Consider the following 10830-nt stretch of genomic DNA (forward strand, 5'->3'; position numbering starts at 1 on the left):
GTTGTGTTGATGCCTACATGCATTTTTTCTTTCAATAAGTTAATTTTGCTTGTATCTTTTAAAAAAGTTTAGTGCTTTTATAACAACTAATTGGAGTGGATACAAAAAACGAAATCTTCAACAAATGGAAAACACATTATTCAATGTGCGGGAAGATAAATTGAATTGCACTGGGGGTGCGGGATGGAAAAACAGTTAAGAACCACTACCCTGTATCTTTTACTACGGAGCATCCCGGCTCTAAGAGGCCAAGTGTAAAATAAATAAACCTGGGGCTAACACATGGTCTGAATACATACAAATACAAGGGCCCCACACATGCACAAAACATTCTGGCATGTGCAAATTCATTAGAAATTCCCAGGGGAATGTTTACAAAGTGGAATGCATGGTTACGTTCCTCTCAATGAATTCTGGAATTTCTGGGAGACTGTCAATGAAATACATTCCTGGCTATGCTCTTGAATGGGCCGATTTCGCTTAGAGAGGCAAAAGCTCACAATGGCTATTTTGAAACCTTCTCTAGGTTGATGCAACAGGTTATCTTTTGGTATTTTGCAGTCTTCAGTTATAAGAGAGAAAGTGGAGGATCCTCCGATTTTCCCAATTTGTCCTCTTTTACCTGAAGAAAAACCAGGAATGTTTTTATCACGATGAAGGCACTTAAACTTTATATTTCTTTGATTTGTCAGTTGTAGCAAACACCTGAAAAAAAAAAGATAATACTGAAACCACAAATAAAATAGAAATAGGGAACAAATGTGGTTTATATTCATACAGCTTATATTTCAATCATCATATTAGCATAACGCTTGTGTTGAGAAAAGACAACTTCAAATCTTGAATTTTAACATTTACCAGATATTTTTGGGGTTGTGTCTAGCCTTTTGCTTCTGTTATGTGAACATGTTCGTTTTTTATTAAATTTTTTGAACTTTCATATTATTGTTGCATGCACAAAAATAAAAATAAAAATAGTATGTTTCTTAAATGGTTAAATGATACTTTAATACAAAAAAAAATCTAGATAAATATGCTTGCATATTAATGATTCAATATTCCACCCCCTCCCTAATTCTAGGGTATTTTTCCCACTGTGGTCACTGTAGGGTTTTATTCCCTTTCTTTATTTCACAATAACAAGAAATATTCAAGCTTTCACTCCTATAACCCCTCATTCCTCACCACCGCAGAGTATTGTCATAGTAACACTGATGATTTAATATGAATTGCGAGGCTTTGCACATTTGTGAAGAATTTCTGCAACAATATTGATGCAAACAAAACAGAATTGAATATTTATCACATTTATAGCAAAAACAATGAAAATGCATGCTACGAAAGTTTCAGAACAAATTTTCAAATTTTGAATATTTTTTTAACAAAAAATCATGTACAGTGAAACCTGTATAAAACGGAAGGTCAAGAGACAAATTATTTTTCATTACAGACAGGTTTCTGCTATATAGAGTTGCACATAAAAACATATACAGTGGTTTATTTCCATCATTATGCAAAATTAAAGTTTGAGACCACCTCCTCAACTTCTATAAACCAACGAGTGTGCTAACAGAGACATGCATATTATTATTTTAAATTTTTTTCATGTTTGCTGTTTCAAATTACTATTCATTTGAAAAAAAACCGAAATGGTTTTTTTTAAAAAAACCACTTGGTTAAAACCATGGTTTAAACCAAACAACCCTGATTTATACATATATGTTTTTTACAAGAATACTAAAATAACAGACAACAGCAGCATCTGCTTCATATCCATTCGTAATCCATGCTTTTGTGCCATTCAGCACCTAGTGATCATCATTAAGTTTAGCAGTTGAAGCAGCTCCAGCATTACTTCCATTTCCTAAATTGGGGGGTTTTGATTGATTCAAAATCAAGTACTTGCACATACTAAGCATGAATATACATTGATTACAATATTACTTACTTTTTACGGTACCAAAATAAATATACTGATGTCAACATACAATTATTTCTGAAATTGTACTTCACACTACAACTGTAATACAATTATTTTCAGTTATTATAAAGATTTAGTTCGTACCAGAGAGCAAAACATCCTATTTTTCCCCGTTTGCAAATGAAGTGAGAAATTCTTCTTTCTGGGACTGATTTCCAAATGCTTGAATCGGGCCAGTGTACAAAGACTAGAAAAATACACAAATAAATTTCTATTAACATCACTTTCAGTATATCAAGATGATTACACAAAAAAAGCTGGAAGAAATCATTGCACCCTAATGTGTGCACAATATTCTTTTGAACTTTTATTTAATTCTGGTGAGGGAAGGTTCCTATATAATACAAACCATAGTATAAAAGTCTGACACGGTGAAAGGTCACTATAGTGCAAAAAATTTTCATTACAAATACTCCTCGTTATAAACCAGAGTCATGGGGGGTGCAATGCTTCCCTCCCCCCAACATCAAAGCTTTGTGCAGGCGACTTACATTTATTCCCCAAATCATTTCATTTTTCTCTTTGGATATACAGTAAAACTTCACTTTTGTGGACACTGGGCAAAAAAGAGGGGGTGGCAGTTAATCAGGAGTTTGAAATGCATACCTTTATTATATAAGGGGAAATTATAATTTGGCTGTAAAAGAGGGGTGACCAAATCTGAGGGGTGTCCGTTAAGAGGGGTTTTACTGTATATATATCTGACTTGATTATTCCATTTCCAATATTTTACAGCTGTGGGCCATCCTTCGGGATACTCAAAGAACCTTTGTACATACTTTGCACATGATTTACAAAGTAAATGAAGATTGTAACCAGCCATGAAACATACAATTCGACAGAATGTGTGTTGAGACAAATAGTCATGTGTGACAGCTTTCCCCCCTCCCCCAATCGCCTTGAACAGTGCATTCTAACAAAAAGACATTTAGAGAACAATATTGTGCACTGATGCTGTCATTGTTTATATTAAGCATTGCATCAGGTCCACCCTTACCAGACGTGAGGACCGGTGCAAAAATAAAAGGGGGGCAGAGGCATCCTATTACGTAATTTCGGGCCCTTTAGCCTGATTTTATATATTCTGTGGGAAAGGGAAATAGGGAATCCAAAAATTTATACATTATTATTTATACACATACAGGAATACTGAAAAATATCCCTACAAAAAAAAATATTGGCACAATTAAATGTAAATTTATGAAAGAAATATTTCCAAAACCTAGAGATATGTTTGAGGAGAGAATATTCTCTTGGATGTAAAAATTGGAGAATAATCGAGAATATTCATTTTCTTTTTAAATTTAAATTTTTTACTAATTTTGTTTATAAAATTAGTAAATATTATAGGTATAAATCAGTTTTCACTGCCTGAAACATTTACAACAAAAAAAATTTTTTTTGGTATAATCACCCCCCCCCCCCCAATGACAACTTTTAATTCGAAGGTCATGATGAGAGGTTTTAAAAGTTTGGTTATGAAGATTTTAGAAAAAAAAAACCCTTTAGATTAAAACCTTAAAAAGTTATTTAAGATTAGATAAATTCAGAAATTAGTTCAAAGCAAAGAGTAAAACTCAAAGTTGATTGACACAAAGGAAGTTAGTCTTATATAATCACCTTCATTCTAAGAAGATACAGAACTGTTTTCTTCAACGTACATACATTTAAATTCTGTATCACTCATATTTCTTTAAAAGTTGTGCAATTCAGCTATATATTGGTTTCATTTTCTTACCTTTAAACTTTTATATTGTGGGATGCAAAGTTCAATGTTCCCGTCTTCTTGACTGGGGACAGAGAATATTCTCAGGGATATTCTCAGACTACTATTATAAATTACTAGAGAATATTCTTATTGAATATAATAAGAATTATTCTCAAGTTATTTATAGAGATTATTTATTATAATGCATGTTATTAGAAATATTCTTGAGAATACTCTCTGGAAGGAATACTATTATAAATACCTGAAGAATAATTCTTATTATTTTGGATAAGAATAGTCCCCAAAAATTCATAAAAACAGTCCTTCCAAAGAATATTTTCAAGGATATTATATATATATATTATAAATAACAGGAGAATATTCTCATCAAGAATAATAAGAATATTCTCAAGTTATTTATAATAGTAGTCCTTCCAGAGACTATTCTCAAATATTCTCCTCGATGAGAATATTCTCCTAAAGATTATTCTCGAGAGAATTTTACATTTCTACCAAAACCAATTAAAATTGGACCTAATGGAAGAAATTGTATGAAAACTAATGAAAATTCAGAATCGATGAATTAAAAATATTTTGCAGATATAATTTCAGCGCCCATGAAAATTCAGAATTTATTGAAGAAACAATTCCAGAATTATTGATGAAAGAAATTATCATTATGGTAAGTGTTGAGCCGGTGTGACTGCACCTGTCGCACACCCCTAAGGGTGGTTCTGCATTGCATTAATTACCACATGGCCCCCACAACCTGGATTCAAGCCCATAGGCAAGGACCTTTGGTAGGTCCCAAGGCCAAGATTTTTCCTGTGTTCCTCCATAGTGAGTCTATAGTTTAAAAAACAAAGAAATAATGGGATTCATCATGGGAGCCCTTCCAGCCAGCTGGGCTTAGCCAATTTCCCATAAAAAAAAGTCTCTACAGAGAGTATAATCAGAACATCAACACTTGAAATTTACCCACAATACAACAGACAAAATATCCCACCAAGTAGTTTGCTTCTAAATTTGAAATACAGACGCAGCACTTCTAAACACATAACAGGCATTCTAGAATGCACAAATTCATTAGAAGTTCCTAAGAGAAATATTTATGAGGTGCATGTATAGTTTAGTGGCAATAATATCCCTTCCAGCTCCTTCCTCCATGGTGCAGGGTCAATGTTAATTGCCAATCTATATACTTTTATTTCATAGCTATAATATAAAATTACTAAAATTGCTCACCACTTTTCTGTTTTATTTATTACTAGCTACAGTATAAGAGCTGGTGCTGTTCGAGTTTTCTTCAATTACTGGGAGGATTGAAAATGTGACAAGCCATTATAAAGAAATAAACTATAATACTGGCAGCATTAAAGAAGCGACAAACCATTGTAAAGCCATATGCACATCTGAAACGCATTGCTAGGGAACCACGGTAACCAAAGTAAATTTTCCAAAAATTATTGTTGAGGCCCAGAAACCATTGTTGCCTGACAGTTTTTGCCCATCTTGGACATTTGCCCGAGGTAATGGCCCCCCATTTGATATATATAGGCAAAATTTGGTGACAATCAATCTAAAATTGAAGATTTGTATAGAGAACGTACACACACACACACAGATAATAAATTTTATATATATAGATGTGTCACCCTATGCACTTCTTTTCTTATCAGGAATTAGACAATTCTCACAATAAAAATTTAACGAGAATGAATCCGAATTCTGACGTTATTGACACTCATTATGACGCCAGTAGAAGCACAACCTCAACTGATTTCTTCTAAAGCCACGGCATAAGCTAAATAATCGAGACCAGCTCCTCCATTGCTTTCTGGTACAACAACAGCCATCAGCATTCCTAATTCTTTCACCTGATTCAGCAAAAGAAAGGAAAAACACCAATCAAGAAATAAAATACATGCATTCAACCGATTTTATAAAAATTAATTTTCACTAATTTCATAATATCAAAGAATTGATCCTTGATCATTTTTGTCGCACCACTGTTATTTTCAGTACACGAGGGCTAATTAGATCGGGACCTACAATTTACTGCCAATTTTGAACAGCAGCCTCTTTTTATACTCACCGGGAAATTGGTGCGCTAACCACTCAGTATGAGGGACTCCCTGCAGTAGCAATCATTTTCTATGGTCATGTAGCCATTTCACATCCACATCAAGAAAGTATCTGACTAGGACAAATCAGGTATCGATCTCGCGACACCTCCAAACATATATATTCAACAATAAATTTAAATAGTATAATACTATCTTATTTTAAGAAAAAGTCATCTGAGTATTTAAATTTTTGAAATGCAACCTGTGGTGGGTATTTAAAAGTGATAAAAGGCGTAGGTTTTTTCTTTAAAAACTGAACGGATCACATAAAATTTTTGAATATCATTTTTTATGCAGACTGCTTATTTTACTGCTCTTGATCATTTCCCTAGCCAAAACTAGAAAATTTCCCTCATTAAAAGGGCATACACACTATTAGTTGATTGATATACAGTAAAACCTTGCGACCACGTGACTCAATATAACAATAAATTCCTTTACAACAAAATGCCTATACACTAGTGTTAAGCTGCTCTCTCTCGATATAACAATAATTCTTCTACAAAGATTTTTTTTCTTGGTATGCAGAGTGTCACTATAAGATTTACAGTATGCCTGTAACAGTATTTTCTTTTGCCACTTTCTATAGTGGCGAACTTGCATCACTAGGACCCAGGTTTGAACTGGTGACACAGTAGTAGTTGTATGAAGTTGGTTGATTTTCTCTGTGGTTCCCAACTGAAGAATATATGAATAAGAATGGGTTTTGAAATAAAAAGGGTGTTTTTTGATGGTATGAGGGGAGGGGGTAGGAAGAGCATCTGCAGAACTCCGACCTATACAGCTTTTTTGTTACCTGGCCTGCCCTTCTGCCACATTAGGCCGGATAGTACAGAGTCTACTGTAAAACCTTGCAAAAAGGGAGGGGGGATCCCTGCCTATGATAATATTTTTATCGATATGAAAAGCGAGTCACAGAGTCCTGAAAAGTTTTTGAAAAAATAGATTTTTGACTATTTTTCTATTGTTACTTGTTCTGCTGGAAATAGATGCTCCTTGTCGATTTTTCCAGCAATGGGCTGCAATTCTCTACATGTCTTTTGCAGCATGGAATGAGTTTCAGGCAATGAGGTCATCAGTTTCTGACTGGATGCTATACATTTTCTGGGTATGGTCCCTAAAGAATCAAATCAAATATTGCACATCATTCGCAATTGTCACAAATAATTATATATATATATAAAACTTTACATTCCTGAAAAAGTATTCACATGAACATAATTTAAGTATTTTTTCTGAACAAAATTTCACACACCCAAACGGATAAATGTTCCCCCATATTTGCCCAGCTCTTGGGAGCGGCAGTCACCAGTGGTGTATTATTTATGGGGGCCATGGCCCCCACATCCTGTAGCAGGATGTGGTGGATTTCTGTAGTTAATTTCTAGCATGAAAAGGTAAAGATGAGAATTGTCTCAAGTCCAAGGGCTGTCAGCCCCACCTGTGTGGAGACCATGGGGAAGGCTAAGCAGGCTATAGCCCATGGCAGCAAGTTCAGAAGGGAATGAAAATTTTAGAAATGAGTAGTTACGAAAATTAAAATAGAATAGGAAAAGGACAGCAAAACCAATAAATCAGATTCTGCCAAAGGAGGGATTAGTCAGTGAGTAACTACAAGAGTGACTTATAGTATGAATAATATATGATTAAAAGAGTGTGCTAACATGTGCGTGACCTAGGCCAAGTTATGAGTGGCCATGTGTTGTCTTAATACATGCGCCCATACCAGGGCATATCTTAAAGAACTAAAAAAAGAGGGGCCTCTGACAAATAAAAGATCTGGTTAAATTTCTGAATGTAAGAATGTAAATTTGCCGGAGAGAGGTAGGGAGGGCTTCAGAAAAATCACTTGGCTCAGGGCCCAATGATGCTCTTGACAGCCCTGAGGTGACCTAGAAACAAGCATGTGGGCAATCAAAAGAGTGACAGATTATGTAAGAATAAGTGACGGAAAAAGAATGTTGGCATGTGAGTGGCAAAGAAAAAGGTTACTTAGAGAATTTATGTGGGATTAAGGAGGTCGGTTGAGGTCCCGATGCAGAAGTTGGGGTTTTGTGGGCCCTTCAGAAGTCGGGGTCCAGGGCATGCATGCCCACAGGCGCATTTATGGTTTTGCAGCCTGTGGGCTACACAAATTTTGCCACCCTTTTTACCATTCTAGTCTAATTTTCTTCACCCTGCTAGCACATCCTTTTAAGTCTTGGTCATTCACATACTTGCACACTGTTTTGGTTGCTCACATGCTTACACAGTTTTTGATCACTCACATGCTTGCACACTGCTTTGGTCACTCATATATATATAAGTGCACACGCTCTAGGTCATTCACTGTTCTGGTTCTTTGCTCTGTAGGTCACTCATTTGGTCATTCACATGCTTACTCACTCGCTAAGTCACTCTTTTTGGTTTCTACATGCTTGTAAACTCTCTAGGCCCCTCTTTTAGTCACTCAATGATGTCATCCCTTGTTGTTTACACAGAGGTGGAATTATTGAGGGTTATACAAACTTTGCCGCCCTGCTTCCATTATACTAATTTTCTTGGCCAATCATTCCACAAATTTGCTGCCCTGGGTTATATTCCGCTAATCCCTTCCTGTAAATAAGCCACTGTGACCACCATTAAATCTGCTTCTGTGTGCGAACATGGATGTAACAAAACAGTGACTTAAGAAGACATTGCTGTAGTTAAGGGAGGCTGCTCTGACTCCACTCAGCGCTTCACGCTATTAATGCGTGTTATAAGGAATTGAAAAGTGTGTCTGGTGTATTGGTTAGCACACTTGCCTGGTATGCAAGGGGACCATGTTCGATTCCTGGAGGAGGCAATCACTTTTCTTTCCAAACATCAGTTTCGGCGTAACATCCAGAAAATTCAATTTCACAGTGACTTAGAGAGTGTGTGAGCATGGGAAGTGACCTAGAGAGCATTAGCAGATACAGGCACCTCAAACGGGGGGGGGGGGGGGGGAGATTGATAGTGAACAGGAATTAATGTACACCTCCGCCTCCTGGCAATGCCGATAATGCAGTTTTTTTCACTGAACTGGGGGCTGGGTTCGATTCCCCCTCCCATATTCACGTATGTTAGAGTATGGGAGTGACAGAGAGAAAGAGTAACCACATCAGTGAGTGATTAAAGGAGTGAGGAGGACTCATAGACAGAGGCACTGAAATGAAAATGCATTAAGGGAGCTGAAAAATGTCAATTGTCCAGTATATGGGACTCAACCCATTTTGCAGGAGAGGGTGCCTTGCAGCGTGCATACTCATTGATTTTTAGGAGGGCTCAGAGACGCCTCCCCGGTAAACTTTACAGGGGGCCTCAAACAGCCAACAGCCTCAGTCCCTAGGTTCTGGTGCCTACGACTATAGTGGTAGTGCCCTGAGCTACCTCCAATGTAGCCCAGGGTGACCAATGTAAGAAATGAGTGGTGAAACCGGTCCTAAGACAGATTAATGGAGAAAGGAGGTGGGGAAAATTACTTAGTTGCATTGTTAAGCCCTGATCATGCCCCCCCCCCCATATACACACACATCCTGGAACGGGTACCCTCAGCTTAATAGAAAGAAAAATAGTCAAAAATCTTTTTTTTTTTAAACTTTTCAGGACTCTGTGACTTGCTTTTCATATTGATAAAAATATTATCATAGGCAGGGATCCCCCTCCTTTTTTGCAAGGTTTTACAGTAGACTCTGTATTATCCGGCCTAATGTGGTAGAAGGGCAGGACAGATAACAAAAAAGCTGTATGGGTCGGAGTTCTGCAGATGCTCTTCCTACCCCCTCCCCTCATACCATTAAAAACACTCTTTTTATTTCAATCGGGGACCCGATCTTCAGTTGGCCTCCAAGTCAGACATTTCATGGGTCCTTCTCTGGCGAATTTATAGCATGGAAAGAAACCTGAAACAAATTGTGGTAATTGTTCCCACGGTGCCCCCGCCTTTGGAAGGGGCATTGCCCCTACTAGAACACTTTCAGTCTCCTCAATGTAGGGGATTTGTGCAAGGAGGTCGTCTTAAGAACATCATGGGGACCCCCGGGCAGAGTGGTTTTTCCTAAAGACCCTACCTGGTAAATTCTAGGAAATTTTAACCAGATCTCATTTTTGTGAGGTCCCCCTCTTGTCTTGGGGTGCCCATACGTTAAGATGGCACTGGATAACACAGCAAAACAAAAAGTCGGTCATTATTATCTTAAACGTAATAATTTATTCAATATGGTATTGACAGGAAATTTGTTTACCTTTGATGAAAGGGAAAAGAATCTTCACCGTAACTGAAGGAGTTCATGGTCTCTACAATATGAACTGCACCAATGCACGGGGTCGAAGATAAACAATCGTGTTTGTTGTTCACATGCTCTTTCTTCCACAGAGAGACAGGAGGATAAAAACCGAAAAATGCCAAAGCTGCATTAAGCATCAAGCTTATATTACTAAGCTAGATAATATAAGCCTCGCATATAACATATGCCAGTAATGAGGTTTAATTATCAATGGCTCATTCAGCATCATCAGAGTAAAAATCATATTAAATTGCTTCATTTGTAGCAGCCCAAAGTTGTGGACATCCAGCAATGAAATTCCCAATCCATTTTGGTAATGAGTAGACAAGCTTAACAATTCATCATCATACAGTGAAACCTAAAGCTGGGGTTATACTATAAAAGTTTTTATAAAACGTCAAAGTGCAACCTAGTACATTGGTTACATTAGACTGAATGTAACCAATAGGATTATTGACTGGTTTTTTTCCAAGTTTTGTAAAAAATGTTCTATCAAGCTTTCATAGTGTAATCCCAGCCTAAGACAGACATGAATGAATGCCAGGACTTCCATTGCCGAGATCTCTACCAGCTTCAGTGCATATCTAGTGCTGTCTGACTTTTAGCGCTGATATCTATATTTAAGAAGTGTCATGATTGAATATTTGTACTGTTGTGTAAGCCTGTTGCTCTCTGTGATAAGACTTTTTAACAGCGAGATCGGCTCGCATTCCACACCTTGAAGTT

General features: G+C 36.8%; 1 pseudogene; it reads right to left on the reverse strand.

Moving 5' to 3' along the window:
• Window positions 1-17: 17 nt before the first annotated feature.
• Window positions 18-10241, reverse strand: LOC149075409 (short-chain specific acyl-CoA dehydrogenase, mitochondrial-like; annotated as a pseudogene).
• Between the last annotated feature and the right edge of the window lie 589 nt (window positions 10242-10830).

This window comes from Pholcus phalangioides, unplaced genomic scaffold (assembly GCF_987345545.1).
Source record: "Pholcus phalangioides strain wild (caught in Gottingen) unplaced genomic scaffold, Ppha-v1.0 ptg000015l_1, whole genome shotgun sequence".
Taxonomy (NCBI): Eukaryota; Metazoa; Arthropoda; class Arachnida; order Araneae; family Pholcidae; genus Pholcus; species Pholcus phalangioides.